The sequence below is a fragment of the Pteropus medius genome, unplaced genomic scaffold, assembly GCF_902729225.1.
Source record: "Pteropus medius unplaced genomic scaffold, Ma_sr-lr_union100, whole genome shotgun sequence".
NCBI lineage: Eukaryota > Metazoa > Chordata > Mammalia > Chiroptera > Pteropodidae > Pteropus > Pteropus medius.
Genome location: NW_024349800.1, coordinates 14,581,887 through 14,606,494, shown reverse-complemented (window position 1 = coordinate 14,606,494; position 24,608 = coordinate 14,581,887). Strand labels below are relative to the sequence as shown.

At 33.2% G+C, this 24,608-nt stretch overlaps 1 pseudogene; it reads right to left on the bottom strand.

The window, feature by feature from the left end:
- Positions 1–15,096: 15,096 nt before the first annotated feature.
- On the bottom strand, positions 15,097–15,215 carry LOC120622329 (uncharacterized; annotated as a pseudogene).
- Positions 15,216–24,608: the final 9,393 nt, after the last annotated feature.

Genomic DNA, 24,608 nt, shown 5'->3' with positions numbered 1-24,608 from the left:
ATGATTATTTACTTATTAAACATTGGTGCAAAATAAAATGTATCTTTTCTTTAATTTCCAGGTCAGTGGATTGTGTATTCTAACATTTGTGACGTAGTCACACAAATTTTCCTTGGATTAGACCCTAACTTGTTAGGGAATGAGGAATGATCTGTGTGTTCAGAATTAGGATCACATGACATAGTACGTTTCCTCGGATACCAATGAGAGGCAATTAAGAACAAGGTCTGGGTTCCTGATGTCATGACAAGGGGAGAGAGGAAAACTCTGATCTCACTGAGAAGCACTGAATTAATTTAGGAAATGTGGGATTGATTTTTTTACCTAGAATCATTACATTTGGCTATAGATTAAAGTAGGACTCAAGATACAAATTAAATTTGGTTACAGAAAAAAAAAAAATGTTACATGTTTTACACTCTTGAACTCTGCAGATCAAGGCTTTCATTTTCATGTCTACTAGTATTGCTCTATATAATAATGACCTTCTGACATGTTTCTCTCTCTCACCAGGCTATAAACTCCCACATATTAAAGAGAGTAGTTTAGTCATCTTTGTATTCTCCAAAGCCTTGTACACTGGATGTGATGAGGGATTGTTTCTGTATTAGACTGATTGCAAAAGTGGCCCGAATGACTCTCCACTCCATAGCCATTCTCCTTGCTTCTGTAACCTTATAGCTCTTCTCATTAAGAGGTAGAGTCTGTTTTTCCAACTTTTGAACCTGGGCTGCCCTTTTCATCTGCTTTACCCTACAGAATGTGATGAAAGTAGCGGTATTCTAGTTCTGAACCTTAATCTAAAGAGGTTTTCTGCCCTAATGCTCGCTCCCTTGGAAACTTGTCACCACCATATCAACAAGGCTGGCTAATCTGATGGATGTTGAGAAGCTACATAGAGTAGAATCCAGTTGTCCTAGCTGATACTATCCTAAACTATCCTACGTTCCATCAACATCCAAACGTGGAAGAGAATCTAGGCATGATCAGCAGAGCTATCTGTCCAATCTAGAGTTTCTGTAGATACACAAGAAGGCTCATCTGAGACTAGAGGAACCAGAACTCAAGGGCAAGAATAGATGCTTATTGTTTTAAGCCACTGAGTTTGAAGGGGGGTTATTACAAAACATTATTATGATAGTAGATAACTGATATATTTTCTGAAATAAATTGATTAATTGCTCAAAAACGATTAAGGAAATAATGACTTAGAAAGTAGTGAAACACTCACTATTCACAGGCTTAAGGATTCTTGGTTTTATGACTCCTTTCATTTTGTCACTAATGTCTCACTGAGCATCAGTGTATTCCAAAGAGCAATGATCCAGAAAGAGGTGTTATCCATACATTTGACTCTTTCTAGATGCATGACCTTAAACAAGTCACTTAATCACAGTTTCAGTTTCCTCTTTTATAGAACAGAAACAATGATCCTACCTTGTCAACCACACAGTGTTATTGTATTGAATGAGAAAATATTTGGGATAGTGTATTGAAAACTACTCCATCCACTCCACATATTGAATAGAGAAACTCAGCTGCTAGTTTCTTTGGTGAAGGGTGAAAAGAGGCTGAAAGAATGAAAGAGAAATAGAAGAAACAGGAAGACTGATAATCTTGGGGGCGCTTAGGATCAAATGGTAACTGTGAAACTGCATACATGCCTCAGTCTCAAGGAGCATTATCAAGTTTAGTGATGGACTTTTTTTTTTTGACAAATTGCCATCCCAGTTTATTTCCTAGATGATATTTCCACAAATGGAAAATCATTCTCCATTGTCTGAATGGCACTAAAGAAAGTTATTATTTCACATCTGATCCCATAGAGCTGCATTTAGATTTACCAGCAAGAGAATTAATAAAAACAGAACTAGAGTCAATAGCAATTGAAAAATGTCACTTCTCTATGTGGCTACAATGTGTCACCTTATAGGCTGCATCCTCAGAATGATAAAACATAATTTACTACAATAAAAAGTAAATCTGAAACCCATTTTTACATTCTCCATAATATGAGCCCTGTTTAAAGAGACATTCTATTGACTTTGAAATAGAAAAGAAATGGTGAGAGAGATTTAAAAAACAAACACATGTTTGAAGATAGCCTTTTAATGTTTATGTGAAAAGAATTAGTAATATAGTTATAATGATTTACAAAGTGACTTACCTATAAAAATATTTAAATTTATTTTTAATTCATTTGAAGAAACTATTGGGTTATTAATACACGACCTTAAGTTTCCTTAACTGGTATGTAGTTACATGCCTTTGCTCTCTAATTACTGAGTAAGAAGAAAAAAATTTTAATAGCAATTATTTCCTTGCCATAACATTGTGATGTAAATAAAATAATCTGTTCAAAACAAAAAGGGTTGTGATTTTCACTTTTAATCATTGTTTTAGGAACACACACTTGATGTGGCATTTTTAATTTTAAAAAATTACTGTGAGAAATTTGATAATCACATTTATTTTTTATCTTAGATGGCCAAGTAACATTAACGAGAGGTCTGTAATATGTCACTTCTTTTGTTGGTAGGACAATAGCCAAAGCTGGAACTGATTCATTCATTCATGAACATATGTCTACTCAAAAATATTTATTTCATACTGAATGTTAGGCTGAGTACTAAATATGCCTTTGTTAAAGCATATTAAGACATATTATATTCTGCTTCATTTTATAATATTTACGTAAGATGGCTTTCCTAATAGATGTCTCTCTCTTCTTCCTCCTCTAACTTCTTCTATTTCATCCTTAGCATCATCATCATCATATCTTATCTTTTATTGGTCTTTGTGTCCTTTCAGTGTCTGGCATATAATAGGTAGCCAATAAAAGTTTGACTTAATTAATTAACTCAATTAATGTTATTTTAAAAATAACACTATTCACTTGCAGGGAAGTCAAGTGCTATGTTATTTGCTTTAAGCATAATGTTTAGTTAGGTTATCCCAACAAATCTATAAAATATATAGTATCATTCCCAGTTTACAGATAAGAAATTCTAAGTTTAGAGAATTTAACTCACTGGCTCAAAGTCACAGAAGTGTCACGTGGGGAGCTTGGCTTAGTCCTCACCAACGAGTACTGAGGGAAAATTATATAACTTCTGTTTATATTTTTACCTAAAAAGTAATATGAAGTTTTCTCAACATTTAATAAACAGAATAATAGCAGTAGATGTGTATCTATATCTATCTATGACCCATTAGTGGCTAGAAAGATACATTCAGAAAATCTGGCCCAGGATTTATTTGAATGGGATAGGACAGAATAAGAAGAAATTTAAAGAAATGGAGCCGACTGGAATGAACCAGAGTAGAATAGAGACTATCAATGAACCAGAATATCAATTAGATTTACATATTTTAAATATTATTTTGAGAAATTTTGTTTTAAGTATATCTACATATGTACTATTGTAATATAGTAAAATCTATTTCTTATTGCAGATCACAATCAAAAATGTTATTCTTAACTATTACACTCTGTAAAGAGCCGCAAGCTCAGACACTGCAGACATTTTATTTGGCCAGCAAAAATATTTAAAATTGAATTCCGTTAGTTATGGCACACATTTTTCAGGTCCCATCAGATCTTAGTTTCATCTGGTTTAATTTACTCTCACATTTTACTGGTTCGGTCCCTGTTAAGCAACTGAATTTTGGGATTCCGATCTTCAGGATCTCTTATCTATTAATTTTAGTTGTGTCAACTGATTTTAACAAAACTGTATGACAAATCATCTGGCTATTAATCCAATCAGATAAGTGAGACCCAATTGAAGACAGGTTTATCCCAATTTAGTTTTTCCATCTTAGCATGTGATATTATAAAGCCAATACATGAGAATAAAATCTGTAGCATAATATTGATAATTGCTACTATTTCTGAAAACTTGCTAAATGTCTGGTACTGTGTTATGCTTTTTATACAATTATTAATCCTGAAAATGATCTTATGACACGTATCTAACTAGTTATATTTACAGTTGAGGCAATTGAGACTTAAAGAGGTAAGTTAGCTTGTCTAATATTACATAGCTATGTGGCAGAACCAGAAACCAAGACCAGTCAGATGCAAAGTCCAATGCAAAAGCTTTACCTATTCTTGCATCAATATTAGATGCATAGCTGGAAACTTATTTCAAAAACTGCAGGATATATTTTAATTTCGAAAAAGAATGCCCTCTATTTCACTCTTTCTATGACTACTTTCCGAGTATGGATTCTTGTTACCTCTCACCGGATTGTCAAAAGACGTTCCCAGTGGCCTCCAACTTCCCTTCTTCTAATCTAACCTAAATACTGATGACCTTCCTGTAACAATTCCTAAAAACTTACCACAGCTTCCCTTTACCTATACCACTTGTGTTGGGCAGAATAATGGCCAACAAAATTCCAAATCAGCAGCACCACCACTACCATTACCATTGTCACCACCATCATCATATCATTATAGCTTCTTTTTTGTTATCGTTATATCCTCTCAGTGTCTGGTACATAATAGGTAGCCAATAAAAGTTTGTTGAATTAATATCAATTTTAAAATAATTAGTGCATGACCAAACTCCTGCTGGAAACTTCTGCCTACTCTTACTGCTCTCCCTGGTGGGTTCTTCTGCCTCTCTTATGGGACTAAAAGCTCCTTGAAGACTGGGATGAGCTGGTATTCTGTTATGGGGGCTCTGCATTTTATACTCAGTGCTTTAATTGAATTGAAATGAAAATTTCTATAATTGTTACGTAAGAAACATCGGCATAATTAATAGGCCACACACTTGGAGAAATGAGAATGTAAGAGATAGATGTGTTTTTCTTTTTTGCACTGCAGATGGTGTTTCCTAAAACTAAATAAAGTGACAAGAGCTAAATGAAAGTTTTGGGTTTTTTTTTTTTATCTCTAGTTAAAATAAAAAGCACTATATTTTCTTTTTGCCTCAGCTATAATTCTCTTCTGAAACTCACAAAAGGCCTAATTCTTAGAAGAGATTGCTAAATGATGTCGTTTACTCAACAATAACAAGCACTCTGTCTACATGACTCCTTTTAAATTTTTCCTTAAGCTCTTCTTCCTTTCCACTAACAAGTTTTTCTCATTAGCTCCATGTGTTGAATTTCAAGGTCTGATTCTCAATGGAATAGTAAGGAGCATTTAGCCAAAGGGCAAAGGTACCAAAGCCTGGAAGTGCTCAGATGTTTATAGTAAATAGAAATCTAGAATTGAAATGGGGGTGGTATGTGAGGTAGATAATAAAAAAAGACCAAAAAAAAAAAAAAAAAGCAAACTATCTTGTTAAGTAATTTCAAGGAGTCAAGAAAAAAAATTTTTTCTTAAATCTTTTAAACAATATCCAATCTCTTGAATTGGCTTGGCTGGAGAATAAGTTAGCCCACAAGGGGGGAGATAGCACACAGGTAAACCAATGATGGATGTGACTGGCAGCAAGAGCAGATTCAGACCCTCCCTATATTGAAAAAGAGAAAATGTTACTTTCCCTTTTAACTTCATAGGAACATTAGAATATGGAATCAGGTCATTTTATTTAATCTCTTTGATATCAATAGAGGAAAATACATGCCATGTGAATACAAGCTATTACTTTCCTGTCCTACCTTTTCCGGGGTGACTTGCAAACACACTTATGCACATATTTGCTATGAACGATGTTGAACATGAAGTTAATTGACCTTAATGAACAGAACAGGCAAAACAATCCTTCTGGAATTCCACTGCACAGAAGCACTCTTCAGAAAAAGCAACAGGGTTTTGGAGTATTTTTAGATACTGTGACCTAGGCAGGATTTCAGTAGAAATATGGGCAATAAAACACAACTGACATCTTTGGGATCTGTATGGATGCTTGGAGGTGATTAGACAGGCTACTAGGTTAATCTGTTATGGGGACAGGGCATATCTGGGAGATAAAATGAATAAAAGCAAAGGATTTCTTAGGAATCCTACCTACATTTTATACTTGGTTTACACTCTTTCCAGCTGTGAAAGGCTCAGCCTACAGTAGCCCAAAGCCAGTGCTGTCACTTCGAGATGTGTGAATTTAGCTGAGCTCCAGCTGGTTGCTATCAAGGCTAATATAAGAGGCAGTATGGTGCCTTTACCTGGCTGAAGACTTTTCAGAAGTGTGAAATGTTACATACCTCTTGTTGAAAGTCTGCTGCTTATTCCTCTAATTTCATCACTGTCTGAGTTTTATTGCACTGGGGAGTTCTTATTCAGACCTCCATATAAGTAAGCTTTTAGTAAATTAACTGAGTGGGTGGGCAGTATGGGAAACTATTTGGAGAACAGGGTTATGGGAAAGGGGAGGCATTTTTCTTCCGCCCCCTTCTGTTCTCCCAGCTGCTGGAGGCTATTAAGGCCTTTAAACCTTGTTTATTAGCTGGGGATTTTGAGATCTGCATCAGTGCTGGTGGGTGTTTTTATTTGATGTCTGCTGACTCACTTATGTTTTGAATTCTATGTCAATCCTCAGATGTGATTTTTCAGAATGAGAGGGAAATATATTTTTAAAGATAAAACTTGATATTTCCGTGAGTTTGATTTACCTCACTACCTGGCTATGATGTTAGTCAGTGTTTAAATGTCAAGAAGAAGCAATTAGCAAAATAATTTCTTTACTCTTTATTTTCAAGTTTTTTTTTAACCTCAGAAGTTTTTTTTTTTTATCAGAAGATATTTGAGTTTGTTATGGTTGAGTATACTGTAAAATTCAAAATAATTTTACATCTTCACTCAGTATATTTTAATCCTTTGTGTTTTAGAATGAAAAGAGAACAATCTCATTTTCCTCATTTTTTTTTTTTTTGGAATGTCTACTCTGTACTAAGCGCTGTGTTAGTCACTGGAATGAAAAGCAGTGAGATTCTTTGATTTCATACAGGTTATAGTTACTGAATGCGGATATACAGGCACATACAACACAACAAATAACAGCGATATGCAGTCCTGTCAATTTAACAGTTAAAAAAAAAGGCTGTGTGTTCTAAGTCAGTGCACTAGCAATTCCTTTATGCTATGCCTATCCCACACCTTACTGTTCTGAATGTTTATATTTGCATATTGTATACTGGCAGATTTCCCAAAGTGGGAAAGAGTCCTAAGAATTTAGTTCAACCATAAATAAAATGCTGCTAGAGTGAATACAGGTTAAACATGAAAAGCAGAGTAACACTCAGTCAAAAAGGAAACAAAACGACAGCCTGGAGATTATTTCCTGAATGAATTATAACCGTCCATTTAAAGAAGCCTCAAAAGACGGAGTAGGATCCGAGTATCATTCAATTTAATGTGACTTTAGGGAAGTAGAGACCAGGGGTAAATTTGCTGGTCTGGGCTATTCTGGTCCTTCTCTTCTAAGGGCTCGGATGGCTGAATGGCAGAGACATTTAAATATGTACTGCAAAGTGTTTCTGAAAACTATGCAGTCTGTGATTTTTAATGACCCTTTTAAAATGTTCTTACATTGCCTCTCAACCTGTAATGTCTATACAAGTCATCCAGTGATAACGTTAAAATGCTGATTCAGATTCGGTAGATCTGGGGCAAGGCCTGGCAATTTGCATTTCTACTAAACTCAGGTATGCTCATGTTCTAGGATTACACTTTGAGTAGCAAAAGTCTAAAAGACTAGAAGTACAGATGGTAGCATTTCCAATGGGCTGGGTGAGGCTTATAAAAGAGCCCTTTTTCTAGTGGCACATCAAGCTAAATAGTATACACAGGACTAGAGGTCAGTCGCTAAAATTTAGGAATGCTTAGAGGCATTTAAAATCAGTAGAAATCAAAATAAACTTTATGATAGGAAGGAAAATTTCTAGAAAAGAATATATTAAATAGAATTTGAAATAAATACGCTAGAGAATAAATATTAGGGAAATACACTGCAAAAGTGATATTGCAAAGATTGGTAGGTGAACTTGGAATGTGATTTTAGACCACAAATAAATTCACCTTTTCTGAACAGCAATTGGGAGAGTAGGTACATAGATAAAATATTTATTAAACAATTTCTCCACTAAGCATATTATGAAATGTAAATTAGTATGTATGCATTTAATGTCTCACTTATTAAGTATAAAATAAAATATAATTACAGTCATTATGTAGTATATCAAATACATTGAGCCCTTCCTTTTCAATTTTATGAATTTGCTATTAGCTCTCCAGGAACCCGGATATTTGTTTGTCTGTTTACCTATTTTATATCCTAATATCACTAGATATGTATTCATCACATTATTTTACCACATGGTTTATGTTATATGGCAATGGTGGTTTGTTAGTTCTAGAACTTTCCTGAACACAATAAATAGTTTCAAGTTTTCAAGATTTCTCTCTAGATCCTCGAGTGTAAAGAGATATCTGACAATTCTGTGTTTTAAAAAACCATGTAAATGAATGCTTAATGTTAGAGGAAGTGCTTAAAATTATACAACAATGTTGATTTGGGGAGGTAATATTACTTGAAAGCATTGCTTAGAATAATGGTGAGAAAATACAAAATCTAGAACGTTATCGGCTAGCAGATTAGTTTATGTGAAATAAAGTACATAATCTGAAATAGTGAATGCTCATTAGAAGACTCATATAATGAATTAGAATCTGAGCCCAACTGTGCCAAACTGAAGAAAACTTCTTTAAATCAAAAATCCAGAGTTTATAACATTGATATATGATCATTTGCCTTTTACATACCCTTCAATTAATTCAACACAGATTTATTGAAGTTCTACTAAATGCCAGGAATTCTGCTAGGCATGGAACAGAAGGCGTTCTAGAGTCTGGACACCCTCATGGTAAATTCTGTGCCTAATTCTCCCAACTTGATTTGTTGCACCAAACTCTCTGTCTCATAGCACGCACTGTCCCTGTGATTAGTTACATGTAAACAAGCAAAACTGATTATTTGGAGCTGGCCAAGAGACACAAAACAAGCTAATAGGCAAAGTCTGTAATATACAATTTCTACAAATTTATTGAAAAAATGTTGATGTGATTGAAAGATGCTACGAAGAGGAGAGTAAATTCTCTACAACTCCTGTTTTATTTCGAGTGAGTTTTGGTCTCCCTATATAAAAATTTCTTAATGTTCTGTTTGTGTTTATTGAATTTGGGTGAGAGAGAAAATTGTAATGTCATTGTATGTCCTGGGATTTTCCCTAAGAAATATTATTATAAAATTTTCCCCTGGAGAAAAGAGAGACAGAAATTGTAGCATGTATTCTAGATAACAAAGTAAATATCTGTATGGTGATATGTTTTATATTTTATTTTAAAATTTAATGAGATAAATTTGTTGTAGCAGGATGTGGTCAGAGAAATAATTCATATCAAATGGTTGCTTTCCCTTAGTGAAATCAAGCAGGTGAGTCACTCAGACACAGTTTCCATCCTCTCCCACCCTTTCTTGAACCTATGCTCTTCTATCAAGGTCTTATAAGAAAATAAACCTGAGAGAATTTATCATGTGCTTCCTTATTTCCTTATCACACTAGTGCTAGGATCTGTTTCTGTTCAAAGGGAAGATTCCGTGGGCAGTTAATATTGGCAATTGCTTCAGGTATGATTTCTATCCCTCTTAGTCATAAGCATAACACTGGATTTAGAGGCTCAGAGAAGCCTATGGTAAAGGAGACAATTAATTTTGATTTAACCAACATTTGGTTATTTGTAACCATCCCTCACCACGTTAATAATATCTGGAACTCATTCTTGGAAACACACTTTGCTAGCCTCACCTGGCCACCCTGGGGAAGTTTTCCCAAGAATAACATCAATAAAAAGATAAGTAGGACTGTGTGTGTGTGTGTGTGTGTGTGTGTGTGTGTGTGTGTGTGTGTGTGTGAGACAGAGTTTGAGACTTGATGACATCATATTTGAATACATTAACCCAGACCTGCCTGATTTCTCAGTGCTTTTGAACAATTATATCTAGTGAAAATGCCCTGATTAACATAGTTATTAATATGACTAGAATAAAGACTAAGAAATTGTTAAATATTGTTCAGGAAAAAGAAAACTTTCCTCAAATGACGAATGCGAAGAAAAGAAGGTTTTGAAATCATTTTCTGTGAATGTTCACTTTTTGACATATAGTATGTAGTTCAATTTATCAATAACATTGCCCCTGATTATTTATGTTTAAATTATGACAATTCATTTTAAATGGAACCTAGAGACAAACATATATTTTTTCAATGTATTTTTCAAATCAGTAAAGCAATTTTGCATAATGGTTGCATTTAGGTTTTAGTAAGCTGTTACATCAATGAATGCACTGTATTTTTTTTCGCCAAGAAATGAAACATAATATATTTATGATGAATTCAATGCTTACAGTCACTTAGGAAGTCTCCAATAGCACAATGTGACCATTTAGTTTACTTAATTCATAGGAACCTATAGAAAGTTGACCTTATCTAACTTCAACACTATATTATTAAATATTTATGGGCATGTGTGAGAAAAAGAGAGAAAGAGGTAGAGAGAGAGATGTTAAAATATTTGAAATAATTCAAATGAAATAATATTTAAGTACCTGAGTTCAGATATCCAGGAGGGAGCTGATGAACAGGTAAGAGTATCTCTCAAATAAATAACATATTTGACCTACAATCATCTCTCAAATAATGTTATTTTATATCACTATTTTTAAATTTTCACTTTCATTATTAGGACTCAACACCCCCCCCACACACATCCTAATAGTGGTAAATAACAATTCTTTTTAAGAACCATTCCAACAGAGTCAGGTTATTGCTATTCTCATATTGATGATGCAGTTCTAGACATGATTTTGATTTTATTAAGAACCAATATGCTAAAAAAATTTCTTTTAATCTAAATATCTGATAACTAAAAAGGCAATCCAATTCTCTGGTTGTCAGGCCCTATTACCTCTTTCTACAGCAGCCCAATTTTGTAGGTCTGTTTTCTGGAGAGAACAATGTACCCCTCAATGGTACATGACACGCTCGATCTAAGAAATTAACATCCTGCTTAAAATATATTAAAAGACTTGGGTTTTTTTCTTTATTAAAGAGTATAGAATGCAACACCTGGTTACATCTGTCTAAACCCAAGAGGTTAAGAGGAGCTCAATGGGAAGCCTGCTGTCTCCTGAAAGAATCATCCTCTGGTTATTGGCAGAAACCATCTCAGGTTCCTATCCTCCCAATGATGTCTTGCTCCTTTGAGATTTGTTCCGGTAACCCATTTCGAAAACACAGTTACTGTGTACAATGCACTGGAACAGGATGTGCTACTCATTAGACTATCACAGCTGTGTGAGGAGGGATGTGTCCTTTTTTATATCATTTTAGTTTTATACTATTCTCTCATAACACCCTTTTCTTTATGAGGTATTGTTTAATGCAAAGCTAAAGCATACAACGCTTTCCAATTGTTTCTATAGAACATTTTTTTAGAAGTAGAGTAACATCTACTTGAAGATATCTGTGCCACAAGATGATAGCTTCTAAATTGCCAACATATATATGATGAATATGGATATATGTATTGTGTGTGTATATATATATTCAATACAGGAAAGGACATTTATATATACATGTATTATGTGTGCCTACATACATGTACATTGTGTGTGTGTGTGTGTGTGTGTGCACATGCACGTAATGTAATATCCTTTCCTGTACTGGGTATGGCACTGGTTATTCTACTTTCAAAATGCAGTTAAAGAAACAAAGCCATTGTTTTTGTGTGTATGTTCCCTACTGATATGCATTTAGTCTTAAAAACTAAGCCACAATTTTAATTATGTTCACGCAAATTCAAACACATTTTGTTGCCTCCAACACTACTGTTATGTATCAATCAGTTATTTGTACTCTAGGCTATTAAGTAGGATATTCTAGTTATATTTCAATGTAGTATATTTGCATGTCCTCCAGAAATGGAAGTGGTGGTATTGGTCTTTTGCTCCTATGCTGTGTGCATGAAACCAAGCTGGAGACAGGAACTGCCAGTACCCTTGGTGGCAGCCTGAGATGTGTGAGGAGAGCTATGTATTTAAAGTACACAATTTAAAGCACATAATTGTTGGCTTCAGGCACCACTGAAAATAAATTTCCCAAATGGTGATCAAAAGTCAATGTAATTGAGGGATGGGGAAAAACATCAGAGGGCAGTGGACATCCATGACCAGAAGTACCTTTTTTTTTTTTTTTTTTTTCAGTGTACATTTATGGATATACTGTGAGAATTTTAAAAAATATATATCATTATTGAGAATTCAATTTTCTCCCTCTCTGTCTTGGTAGGGAGTGAGTTGATATGATCTTGTGTCTGGGCAAAGAATATAAAGAAAAGTCAGAAAATGAAGGTTCTTTCATGTATATTAGACATGACATTGCTTGGACACTTATCTGCTTTTTTAATGAATGAAGCAAAGACATTGTTAATTTTTACCTACTGATTTGCAATGAGACTAATACGATTGGCAAAGCCTCAACTATTATTACCAGGATCATCACTTCTTGTAACTAAGCAAAATGCAATAGCCACACACACTTTGTTGTTTAGGACATTAATATGTTATTGCCTAATAATATCATTAACGAAATTACTCGTCCGAATTATGTTTAAACAGAATTTTGTTTAATCTGTGTATGAAGAGATGATTGCTTATAAACTCCTCAGATTGTTTCTGACTCCCTTTCAAGAATCAATACTCAGAAAGGTATTTGATAGACCAAGGTCATGAACTCCCCAGGAAGCTTTCTGAAGGATGTGAACAAGAATAAATTGCTTCTCTTTCCTGCCAGGTCCAAAGCACTCCTATTTCTCACCTCTGAAAATGCATATGGAAACAATTGCTCTTGGGCCATTTCCTCTGCCCTCCAGGTAGGCTGTGGCCTCTCTGTGTCTGCAGTCTTAATCATGCTGCTCAGCACAGAAATCAAGGGTTAACTGAACAGACAATGCTTGGCCCTAGCCCTTGCTATTAAAAAGAAGGGAGCAATTCCACAGCATTTTTAAATTCCATTTGTTTAACATAGCATCTGATCCAACACCTTGTATTTCAGACAAGGAATTTAGCAAAATTAAAAATATTTGGTCAAAATGAAACTGTCACTTAAGTAACGAAAGGGTCAGGATTAGAATCCAGGTATCCTGACTCTAGCTCTAGGCTACTCAAGCTACTTCCTTTCACATTTGCCTTATAAGTGACCTTTAGAGCAGAGGCCACCAAATTTAAAGGGGTGAATCATGAAGACCTTGATTTAATCCATTCCATCAGGGTCTTTTTTGAAAGTAAAAGGCAGACCTAATCTTTTATTTGTACTGAAAACTAATGACACATTTAGCTCTTATCCCTTGTGTCTTAGTTATGGTTTCTCAATGCTGCGTAACATTTTATGGAGCTGAAACTGACATTATTTAAAATGTGATATGTGAGACTATGTGAGCAATGTAGTAGGTAGAAAAACCCTTGTACTCCTACCTTTTATGGTTTCAAAAGAAAAGTATAATTTTGAAAGAGATACTACTGTTTGTAGGAATAAAGCAGCATTGTTTCTTCTTTATGTTTCAGTATTATTCACTATATATACTTTAAAATTTTTAGAATAGTTTTAGGTTTACAGAAAATTGTGAAAGTAGTGCAGAAAGTTTCTCTATCAATACCTTCTATTAATTTTGTCACAATTAATGAACTGATATTGCTACATTATTATTAATTAAAGTCTATACTTTATTCAGATTTCTTCATTTTGTACCTAACATCCTTTTTCTCCTCTAGGATTTCATCCAGGATGCCACATTACATTTAGTCATCATGTCTCCTTAGGTTCCTCTCAACTGTGGCAGTTCTAAGACATTCCTTGTCTTTGAGGACCTTGACAATTTTGAAAAGTTCTAGTCAGGTGTTTTGTAGAATGTCTCTAAATTGATATTTGACTGGTGTTTTCTTCATGATTAGACTGGGGTTATGGATTTGGGGAATGAAGACCACAAAGATAAAGTACCATTCTCATTGCAGCTTTTCAATGGTACATGTTATCAACATGACTTATCACATTTGATGTTACTCATAATTAACTGAGTAATGGCTGAGGTGATGTCAGGTTTCTCCACTATGAAGTCACTCTCTTCTCTCCATTTTTGTACTATCTTCTCTGGAAGGAAGTCATCATGTACAGCCCACATTTGAGGAGTATGTTCTACCTCCTTGAGGGAGGAGAACCTAAATAATTATTTGGAATCTTCTGCATTGGAGACTTGTCTATTCTTTGCCACTTATTTATTGATTCAACTATTTATTTGTATCAAAAGAGACAGAGATATTAAGTTTATTCTTTGAGTTATAATCCAAAACTAATGTCTTTGTTTTATAGCTAAAATTATTGTGACTTTGGTCATTGGAAACTCTTTTAGTTGGCTCCTTTGTCCCTTTAACATACCACTTGATATTATGGTTCTTTGTGTTTTGAGCTCTCTCTCTCTTTTTTTGTGGGGAGGGGGGCACTTCCAGATGGCCCAGACTCATTCATGATACTCCCAGCCACAGCTAAAATCATTCATTTCTCTAAGAAGCTTTAGTTCTTTTGTTGACGAACAATATTAGAAACCAAGATCACATCATTACTGGCTGTTGCTATTACCAGTTGTTTGAATTTTCACAATTTTGATAGGTGTGTAGTAGTATCTTATTATTGTGGTTTCCTTGGTGATAGATAATATGAGCATCTTTTCATGTGTTTATTTTCCATCCATATATCTTTTTTGGTAAGGTATCTGAACATTTGCCTATTTTTAAAAATTGAGTTGTTTTGTTATTGAGTTTTAAGAGTTCTTTGTATATTTTGAATATAAGTCTTTTATCAATATCTGTTTTGCAAATATTTTTGTAAATATTGCTGTGGCTATGACAGTACATTAAAACAGTATTTATACATTAATGAAAATCCTAAATTTGCTATAAAAAATTGAATCAGGTAGATTTGAAGTTTTGAGAAAAGGCCAGTTAGACTTAAGAAATTTCATATTCTCATTAACTTGAAATTGGTTGAGACTCTTAAAAATGTTTGTTTGTTTGTTTGTTTGTTTATTAACACCTACAGCACCTGGTCTTCCTAGGTGGTCTTCCATCCAAGTACTAACCAGGCCCGACCCTGCTTAGTTTCTGAGATCATACGAGATCCGGCACATTCAGGGTGTCATGGCCATAGACTAAGACTGAAAATTATAAGCAATAATCTTTCTTTTGGTTAATCTCTCAGCAACAGACACTTTTGCTTAACTAGCAGTCATTCGCTTATATTTCTTGGTAACTACACTCCTATTTTCTTCTATTCAGGTGGCAATATGCCTGTTCTCATGAATGAATCAAGACTGTCAAAGCCATTTATGGTAATTCTATTCTCCTTTGCCAATGTCCACATAAAAGTAACCCTGAGTCAATATGATGTAAAGATGTAAAGGGAAGTGTGGCAAGCACTTTAGGAGAAGGTTCTTCTTTCTTATAAAAGTTAAGGCCACATGACAAAAAAATTGCTTTTGACCCTTTCCCTTCCTCTTGCTTTGGATGCCCTCGTTTAAGAATGTGAAATCTAGGCTTTGCCAGCCATCTTGCAACCATGAGGTGACTAACCTGAAGACAAATGCCAACATGCTGAGGAGGTAAAATAGAAGAGAGAAATGATATTGAGCCCTTGATGAGATTACTGAGCCACAGAACCCATTCTGGAAAGCTTATCTCCAGATGTCTTGCTTTAGTGAAAATTAAATGTCTATTATTGAGCCAGTATTTTTTAACGTTTACACTGGACTAAACAGGTAAGAATCCTCACAGATGGAGACAAGTTGCTCAGGGATTTTAGTTGCCTTGGGCAGCCCCTCCTGGCCACTGTAACTGTACCTAAGATTAGCATCTCAGCCACCTGCCACCCATTCATGGCACATTGTAGCACACTGGTTGAGAAGTTCTGATATCGACACATTCTGTAACTTGAGACTGAATCCATCCTAATTATGATGCATACTAAGTGCAAAATATTTCTTGTCACAGAAGCCAACTAGCCAACCTATCGGATAATGTCTGATAAAAGGCTCACTTTTGTACTACTCTGTGATCACTCAAAATTGAGCAGAGTTTGGAAACTTCTTCGTCTTCCAGAATATACTTGGAAGAGTTGGTTCAGAAAGGCATAAGATATTTTATCTTCATATTTATACTGTGGTTTTAATTTAATTGCTTTGGCATATTATGGTAGGCTAACAGATTTAAAGGACATATCATTGCAGTAAAAAAGCTTTAAAGTGTAAGTCTAAGTTATTATTTGAACAGCTGTATCTAATTCATAATATGAAAATCACACCGAGCCAACATAGGTTTAAAAAAATAACTAAAAACAGTCACAAAAACCTCTGAGAATGCAAGGAAATCTCAATGTGCTTTCTCGACCATCTTTCGTAGATACTAAGGAGCCCTGGGGTTACTCCAGTGCAGAGCTGCCTAATGGCGAACTACGATGCCAGCTGTACTTACAATGGATAATTTTTAAAGGTCTTACAAGCTCTTGTGTTCCAGATAAGGACTCTGATCCCTAAAGAGGAAACATATCTAAGCTTTTCTTATTCATAATTAAATAAGTTTTCTGGCAGCAGACAATGAAATTCACAGGATTTATATTGACTCCTTCTGTTTGGGAATAAATTGTAGACTCTGGATAGCTCTGAATCACATTCTAACCCTCGGCTTTTTATTTATTATTACAAGCCTGCTGAAGCATAAATTTCTTGGAAACCAAGTACTTTCTTTAGGAAAAAATGTGGCACATATCTTTTTTTTCATATACTAACTTATATTTATTTAACGTATATTGTATATACATATATGCGTACATCTACACATTAAGTGTATATATAATATGTACTTTGAAAGATATTTATACGTCTATTATAAAATACATTTCACTTTATATTAAATGTAATATTTTGTCTACATGTAATTACTCATTTATTTACTTATTCAGTAAAATTGTTTAATTTAGTGCACCATTATGTGAAAGGGCATCCACCATTAGTTAAGTCTTATGGGTTGGACATGACTACTAAAATTAACATGAATTTTTTTTTTTTTTCAATATGAGATCGTCAACAAATAACGATACTTGCAAAGTGTGAAACTCCTGGAAACTTTAAATTGGCACTTTTCTTGGTAGTGAGTTTTGGTTCAGTGTGTCTCATTCTTAATGTATGGCTAGGGGTAAAAGTCCATGGAAATGAGTGAGACTTGGGCCTTCAGTCATGCCAGCTGGAAACACAACAGTGCTACTCTCTGAAGCTAGCAATACTGCCAGGACTGCCAGCGGTATAAAGCTTCATCTTTTGTGGCTTTCTGATCAGCTCCAGTTTTTGTGCATATGTTTTGGCTAATTTCCAGAGTACAGCAAAATATTGACTAGCTTTGTGGTATGCAATTAAAGTGCTGATTTTAGCCTAGCATTAGGAATGAATCTAATAGGGAAACTCTGGTCAGGTTCTCCTAGACTTCTTGCAGTAGGCAACAGTTCAAGAAAGCAATTGCGTCTAACAGGATAATTTTGCTGAGGAACATGCAGCTTTTAGATTGATATTAAAAAAAAATATGATAATTGCTATAGTTCAAAGCACCAAAGTCCACATATAAGTGACAATTGCTAAACTACCTGTTGAAATAAGCATCTCTCAAGTGACTTAGTCAGGGAAATAAGAATAATTATTTTACAGGAACACCTTATGCTGTCTGATGATTTTTTTCCCCATAGGATCTCATTTCCACATCTTGAAAAATGTCATTCAGTCTTTCACACAAAACCTAGCAATTTCAAATGAGGTTGAAAGATAGTTTACCTAATCCTATCTTCCTAAAGCAAGGATTTTAAAAAGCCTAAAAAGACACTATCAATACAATACGATTAAAGGATACAAGATCAAACAAACAAAAAACAAAGAGTAGACTGTTTTAAGAAGGTAGTCAAATACATTATTAAGTTAATGTAAAAAAGAAGGAGTAAAAAGTAGATAATGGATTAGGCAACTAGGAAGCAGTTTTTGTTTTGTTTTTTGTTTTTTGTTTAAGAGCGATAATCTGGACAACACAATTTGAAAGTGAAAAGTAAAAAGGAAACGGTAAGTAGATACCACTTTTTCTGAGAGTTTTGATGAGGCAATGAACAAGACTGTGTAGTATATTAATGAAGAATATATATATGCAGCCAGGAGATTTCTTTTTTAGGATGAGAGAAACTTGAGCATTTTATAAGCACAAAGAAAAGTCCATGCAGAGTAGGAAAGAAGGAAATTCAGGAGCAAGAGAGGACACCTGATAGAATAAGATTCCTAAAAAAGTGAGAATGGATGTTATCAAGCGGAAATATGGGGGCTTGGTTTTGACAAGGAGAAGGGCTAACCATCCCTAAGTTTGGAGTAAGTAGACCAGGATGAAAGGAAATATACAGGGTTGGTAGTGACTAAGATGAGGGGATAAAAGTGAATAAAGGTCACATTTGATGGCTTAATTTTCCTCATATTAAAGATAACTTGGGTGAACTGGAAAAAAAGTGATAAAAGTCTTTGGAGAAACCCCCCTCCCCCAAAGAGTTAAAAATGAACTCAGGTCCTTTTACTCCTAATAATTTGGAGTACATGAGATAGAATGACATTCAGGAAGAACTATGTGTCTAAACCCGTCTGCTTCAGGAAACCATCAGTGTTGGACACTGGCGTGCAGACCTTTAACATGGACATTTCAGAGCTATCAAGTTTGTACAGCTAACTAATTTATTTTATTTTTGAAATCCAGTCCATTAGTGCTCATGGAGTGCTCAGCACAATGCTCAACTACAACATGTTATCAGGGCACGCCCTCAGAATGGTTTTCTTCTTCTTCTTTTTTTTTTTTCCTAATTATTTATAAGTTTATTTGAGCCAGACTAACAACATATGCCTGGGATCATGATCTCAAACGCTCCGATGAATTTTTTAAAAGGGCATTTTAGCATTCCAAGAAGTTTATTCTATAGTCAAGAAAAAGTCAAGGATTTTTTTTTTCTACTTTGTACTTTTCTCATCCCTGTTTCCTTTTTGCCTTTGACCTATGTTCTTTCATCAGGAACATTATAAATATATAATTTTCCTGTAAGTCTGTAAGCGAGTTCTGAATTATAGGCTTATCAATCCTGTTTTATATATCTAGGAAAAAAATAGAATTCAGTCTAAAAACATTGCCCTTAGATGCTTTAGTACAAATTATGACCTTGGAGAAAATATAGTAGCTTTTCCCTAGAAATGGTATCTGGCTGTCACTGATATCTTATAGATATTTTATATGAGAAGAAATAAAGGGTCACTTCAAACTTCATAAAGTACATCCTAATAGTCACTTAAATGCAAGACTGGAAGATGACTGGGTTAGCAATCCACTTAGGTTGAGTGATAATAGATTTCCAAAGCTGAAAATGGAGAAACTATCAAGCTGGAAATATTGGTTGGGGCCTAACAGGCAGAAAGAATAATATATAACCATGTTGATTTTTATGATCAAGACCATCTGTACTTTAATGTGCCCTTTATTTTGAACAAAGTACATATATGATCTAGACCATTTATATATATGATCAAGACTATATATATATATATATATATATATATATATATATATATATATATATAAAGTATAGATTTAATGTGCCCTTTATTTTGAACAAAGGTAAGAATGAATAAATGAGATCTTTCCATGCCATGAAAAACGTTTTTGAATTTGGATACCATAGAAATGTTATGACAGAGGAGCACATGTGTCCACAGGGAGCATGTAGAAGAGAGAGGGCAGGAGTTGAGCAACCAGTACGAGGGAGATCCCACTATGATTGTGGAAGAACTGGACCACTTTTATCAAGTAGGAGTACTTTGAATCCTATTGGCCATCTCTGCTGCTGAATCTGTTACTTAGTCCATAATAGTAAAACAATATATTTTTCATATTAGGACTGACTGTTTTTAAATATTAAAACAAAATTTAGCTTATGTCATTATTTTCAAAGGACCTTTATTTTTTTAATCTGTCCATTTACTAGGCAAATAATTCTTTCTTATTGCAAATATCATCATTTTCCACTTTCAGAATGGATGTTATCAATTTTGAAGGTCCCTTTCAGAAACTTTGTCCCATTGTCGATTATAAAAAGGCCTTGTCTGAAAATGTTGAAGTGGACTGTTGGCCTACAGAAAACTAGAAGTGGGCTATTTTTAATTTATCTGTGGAAAATATTCTTTTTTTGCCCCTGATATTTGTAGAATGTTACTGTTTTGTTTTCATTTTATAGCCCTGATTATTTTTGTACTGTTTTTGGTATTTTATTGTTAATAAATTAAATGTTATTTAAAGTGGAATCGCTTTCTAAGGTTTTTAGTTTAAGTTTTCCACATGAATATCCATAATTTGTCAGATTTTTAAATTCTTTAAATTATTGTCACTTTTTTTATTATAGAAAAGAGAATATGTTTAGGGATTCTAGGGTTGCTGTTTTTAATCACAGAAAATGCTTTTTTTATTTACTAATGAAGAAAATGCTATTGGAGATTAAAAAAAAGGACACAGAATAATCCAGAATATATTTTCCAGAGCAATATTGTCTTGTAGGAAGAAAATGGTACAAGTGCCTTTGTAAATTAAATTCAAATGGAACCAACAACTTTTTCATGGTTCACTAAAAGGGTCTATTAATGAACTTTATTCCACCAAGAAGCAGTATCTAACACTTCAGAGTGTTATCTTCCACTGCTTAAAATCACAGAAATACAGAACTATGTGTACAGTGTCCCAGACCAAGCCAAGGTACTCATAAGAGATTATAGTAGTTTAGCTGAGACGTTGGGTTGCTTTGAGGTGAATCCCTAGAAGATCTTTTCTTCAAATGCTTAGGTGTCAGAAGTCTAAAATATTTAAGGGTATTCTAAGTATTATGTATTCTGCAAGAAAGAGAACTAGAGAGCTGATTCGTTTGTTGATACCTTTCGGATGTTGTAGTTTTGATGTATTGTTGCCTAATAAGCTAACTGTTTTCACAAAAACTCTCCACTGCTGCAGCCAGAGTTACTCTACCTTTCAGCTTGTTACAAAAAATAATACCAAGAAATGGAAGCCAAAAAAAAAAAAAAAAATCAACAGCTTTTTCCTTTAAAAGAAAAAAAAAATCCACATTTTACTGTGAAATAAAATACATATAAAGTGTACAAAATAAAAATGTACAATTCATTGAATTATTATAAAGCAAACACCTGAGCTAACAGACTGCCAGCTTCTGCTTTTCATTTAAATTATCCCTAAATATATTTTATATATATATATGTATATAAAGAATCTCACAGTATATTTTGTTTAGTTTCTGATTTTTTTTTGCCAATTGTGATCACAAGATGCTGCCATTATCTGTAGCTACAGTTCATTCATTTTTATTCCTATATAGTATTCCATTATACCCAAATCTATTAAATCCATTATTGATGGACAGTTAGATTGATTCCAGTTTTCAGATATTATGAAAGATATTGTTATGAATATACTTGTACCTGCTTTAGATATTTTTATAAACTATTGGTACACAATACTGATGTATCTAGGAGTGGAATTGTTGGTTGGGTCATAGACAATGCATGTCTTCAACTTTATAACTTTTCCTAAGTGATTATGCCAATTTACTCTGCCAATAGCTTTGTATTAAAATTCCTTTTGGCTGCACATCCTCATCACTTCATGAAATTGTCAGCTCTTTTGCTTTAGTTATACTGGTGGGATTCTCGTGGTGAATATAATTTGCATTAATTTTATATAGTTATTGACCATTTAGACACCCTTTTTAAGTGGCTGTTTAAGTCTTGCTAGTTTTTTTGTGAGTAATTCTTTCTTTGTTGATTTTGAAGAGTTCTGTATTCTGAATATAAGCCCCATATCAGTTTTACGTATTATAAATATCTTTTCCAAGTCTATGGCTTAATTTTTCACTGTGTTAACAGTATCTCTTGAGAGAACAGTTCTTATTGATTACTCAAAGTTGTCAGCCTTTTACTCAGTGTATTTGACACCTGCAGTGGATAATTTTAACACCTCTCCCTTCCTACATATACTAAATTATTTTCAGTAAGAATTAAGAATTCAAAGAAATGATGTAATAAAGCAATGAAAACTTTTTTGAACTTTATATATATATATATATATGCTAGTAAAAATTAAAATATAATAAAAATAAAATGTTATGATTCAAAAAGAAAAAGATTAATATGTGAACATTTTTTAATTATACCACTTTAGAGATATTTTCTTGTTGCTATTGTTATACCACTGACTCAGTATTGTTTTATGATGATACCAGTACCCTACTTGAAATTTTTTATAATTCTTTTTTTTACAAATTTCTCTACAAAACTACTGATTTCTCAACATAAGTGCAAATAATTTTAGGACCAAAAAACCACAACTATTTATTTAGTAGTTTTCATATATATATAACTATTTAAACTTTGGTTTATTGGTTTGTTTGTTTCACACTGATATATTAATATTTTATGTAAATAATTGCTTAGAAACTAAGTGAATTTCATAAAACAACAAAAATAAAATGTTATGTCAGTAACATGATTTAGTAGTAGCTGTAATTGTAACTTTTATAGGCATTTGCTTTTTTAAAAAATTTGAGTAATTACTACTAGAAAATTATATAGAATACTATTGTTTCAGATTGTAATTAAAGGACCAAATTTCAAACTACTGGGTTTTAAAACAAACAGTAATTTAAAATAATATATTTCAATATAAAAGATACTAACTTGGAATTTCCTTTATGAAAGTTTTTCATGAAATATATTTTTTAATAGTTTTAGATTTTCTATTATTCTTAAGTTACTTTTTGTTGGTTGACTTTTTCTTGAAATTTGCCCCTTTGATCTATATTTACAAATTCAGTGAAACACTATTTCTATTTTTTATATTAAAGTCTTGACTTACCTAATATTATTTTGAATGTTAATTTTCCATACTATTGGGATTTTTTAGTTATCTTAACATTATTAATTTCCAGCAGTATATTGTGGTCTTTTGCAATTAGTGAAACTTAGTATGTATCAATTTTAATAAATTGAAAAAATATATATTTTGTAAAATGTGTATTTTGTTGGGTGTAGTATTCTATTTAGATAAGTTAGGTAAAATTTGTTAATTGTATAGTTAGAATCTTCTACATCCTTACTAAATTTTTCAGTTACTAAGAAGTTGGTGTTAAAAACTTCCACTGTAATTGGGAACTTGTCTATTTTTCTTTTCCATTATTTCTTTTTGCTTTATATAATTTTAGGCTATGTTAATAGTTATACGCAAATTTGAGGTTATTATGATTATGAAGAACTGATCCTTTTATCAATTATGAAATGTCCTTCTTTATCTCTAATAATACTTTAGTTTTAAAGTATCCTCTCTTTGATAGTGACAGACAATAGGAAAAGTTGCCTTTAGAAACATTTTATAAGTTCTAAGTGGAATATTCAGGATTTATACCTTAAAACATGATTGTAGGACTCCTTTTAACAAGAAAATACTAGCAAGCCTCTCAAAAAGGTAAGACAAATATTTGTTATATAATATTGTGTAGGGAATTGTCAGCAATATCTTGACATTTATAAACTCACAATGCAAGAGATTATAGTAAGTATGCTAAGGCAAAATGGCCACAAATGTGTTGTTTTACCCTTATAAAATAAACTGGTATCCAAGAAAGATGGAATGTCTCAAAGATCTGGATAATTGATGAGAGATTGTTAAAGCATTTAGAGTGTGTACTCTAAGATATTTCATTTTTAAATTATGTTTATTTTAATGCATCTACTTTTTATTTAAATTAAAAAAAATTTTTAAGGTGATCGAAGTTTGAAATTTGTAACATTATCAAATTTTTTCTCCCTGAGTAATTATATTTTGGAAGAAAGATACACACATATGTGCATTCGTATTTATATTTACACACATACATAATTTTTATATGTATGTATTTATATTTTCATACATACATATATAAAGGCAGAATGTTTTAAAACTATCTCAAGTAATAGTACCACTCGTTAATATCAATTATCGTTACCACTTGATTCCTTTAATTAACACAAAACTGCAATGAGCTATCATTATCTGATTTTCAGAGGAGGGATCAGAGTTCAGGTAATATAAATAAACTGCTGAAGGTCACAGTTTATAAGAAACAGAGCCATTATTAAAACATAGGTCTTTTGGAATCTAAAATCTATGCTCTTTGTACTATTAGGCGCTGTTAAGAAGTACCTGTTTTATGTCAAATTAACCAATGACCAAAAACAGTGTGAACAAAATAATGCTCTTAAGATACTAAAATCCAACTTCAAGAAACGTATAAATTGTTACAAAATGCTGGGGAAATTTCAGGAAGACATAATAGACTTTCTTGGCATGCAGTACCAAGGCCATCCAGATACAAAATCAATTAGAAAAGGCCAGAGATCAAAGAACAACATTGTGGACATTATTTCATGAATAACATAGATATAGGGTCTGTTTGTT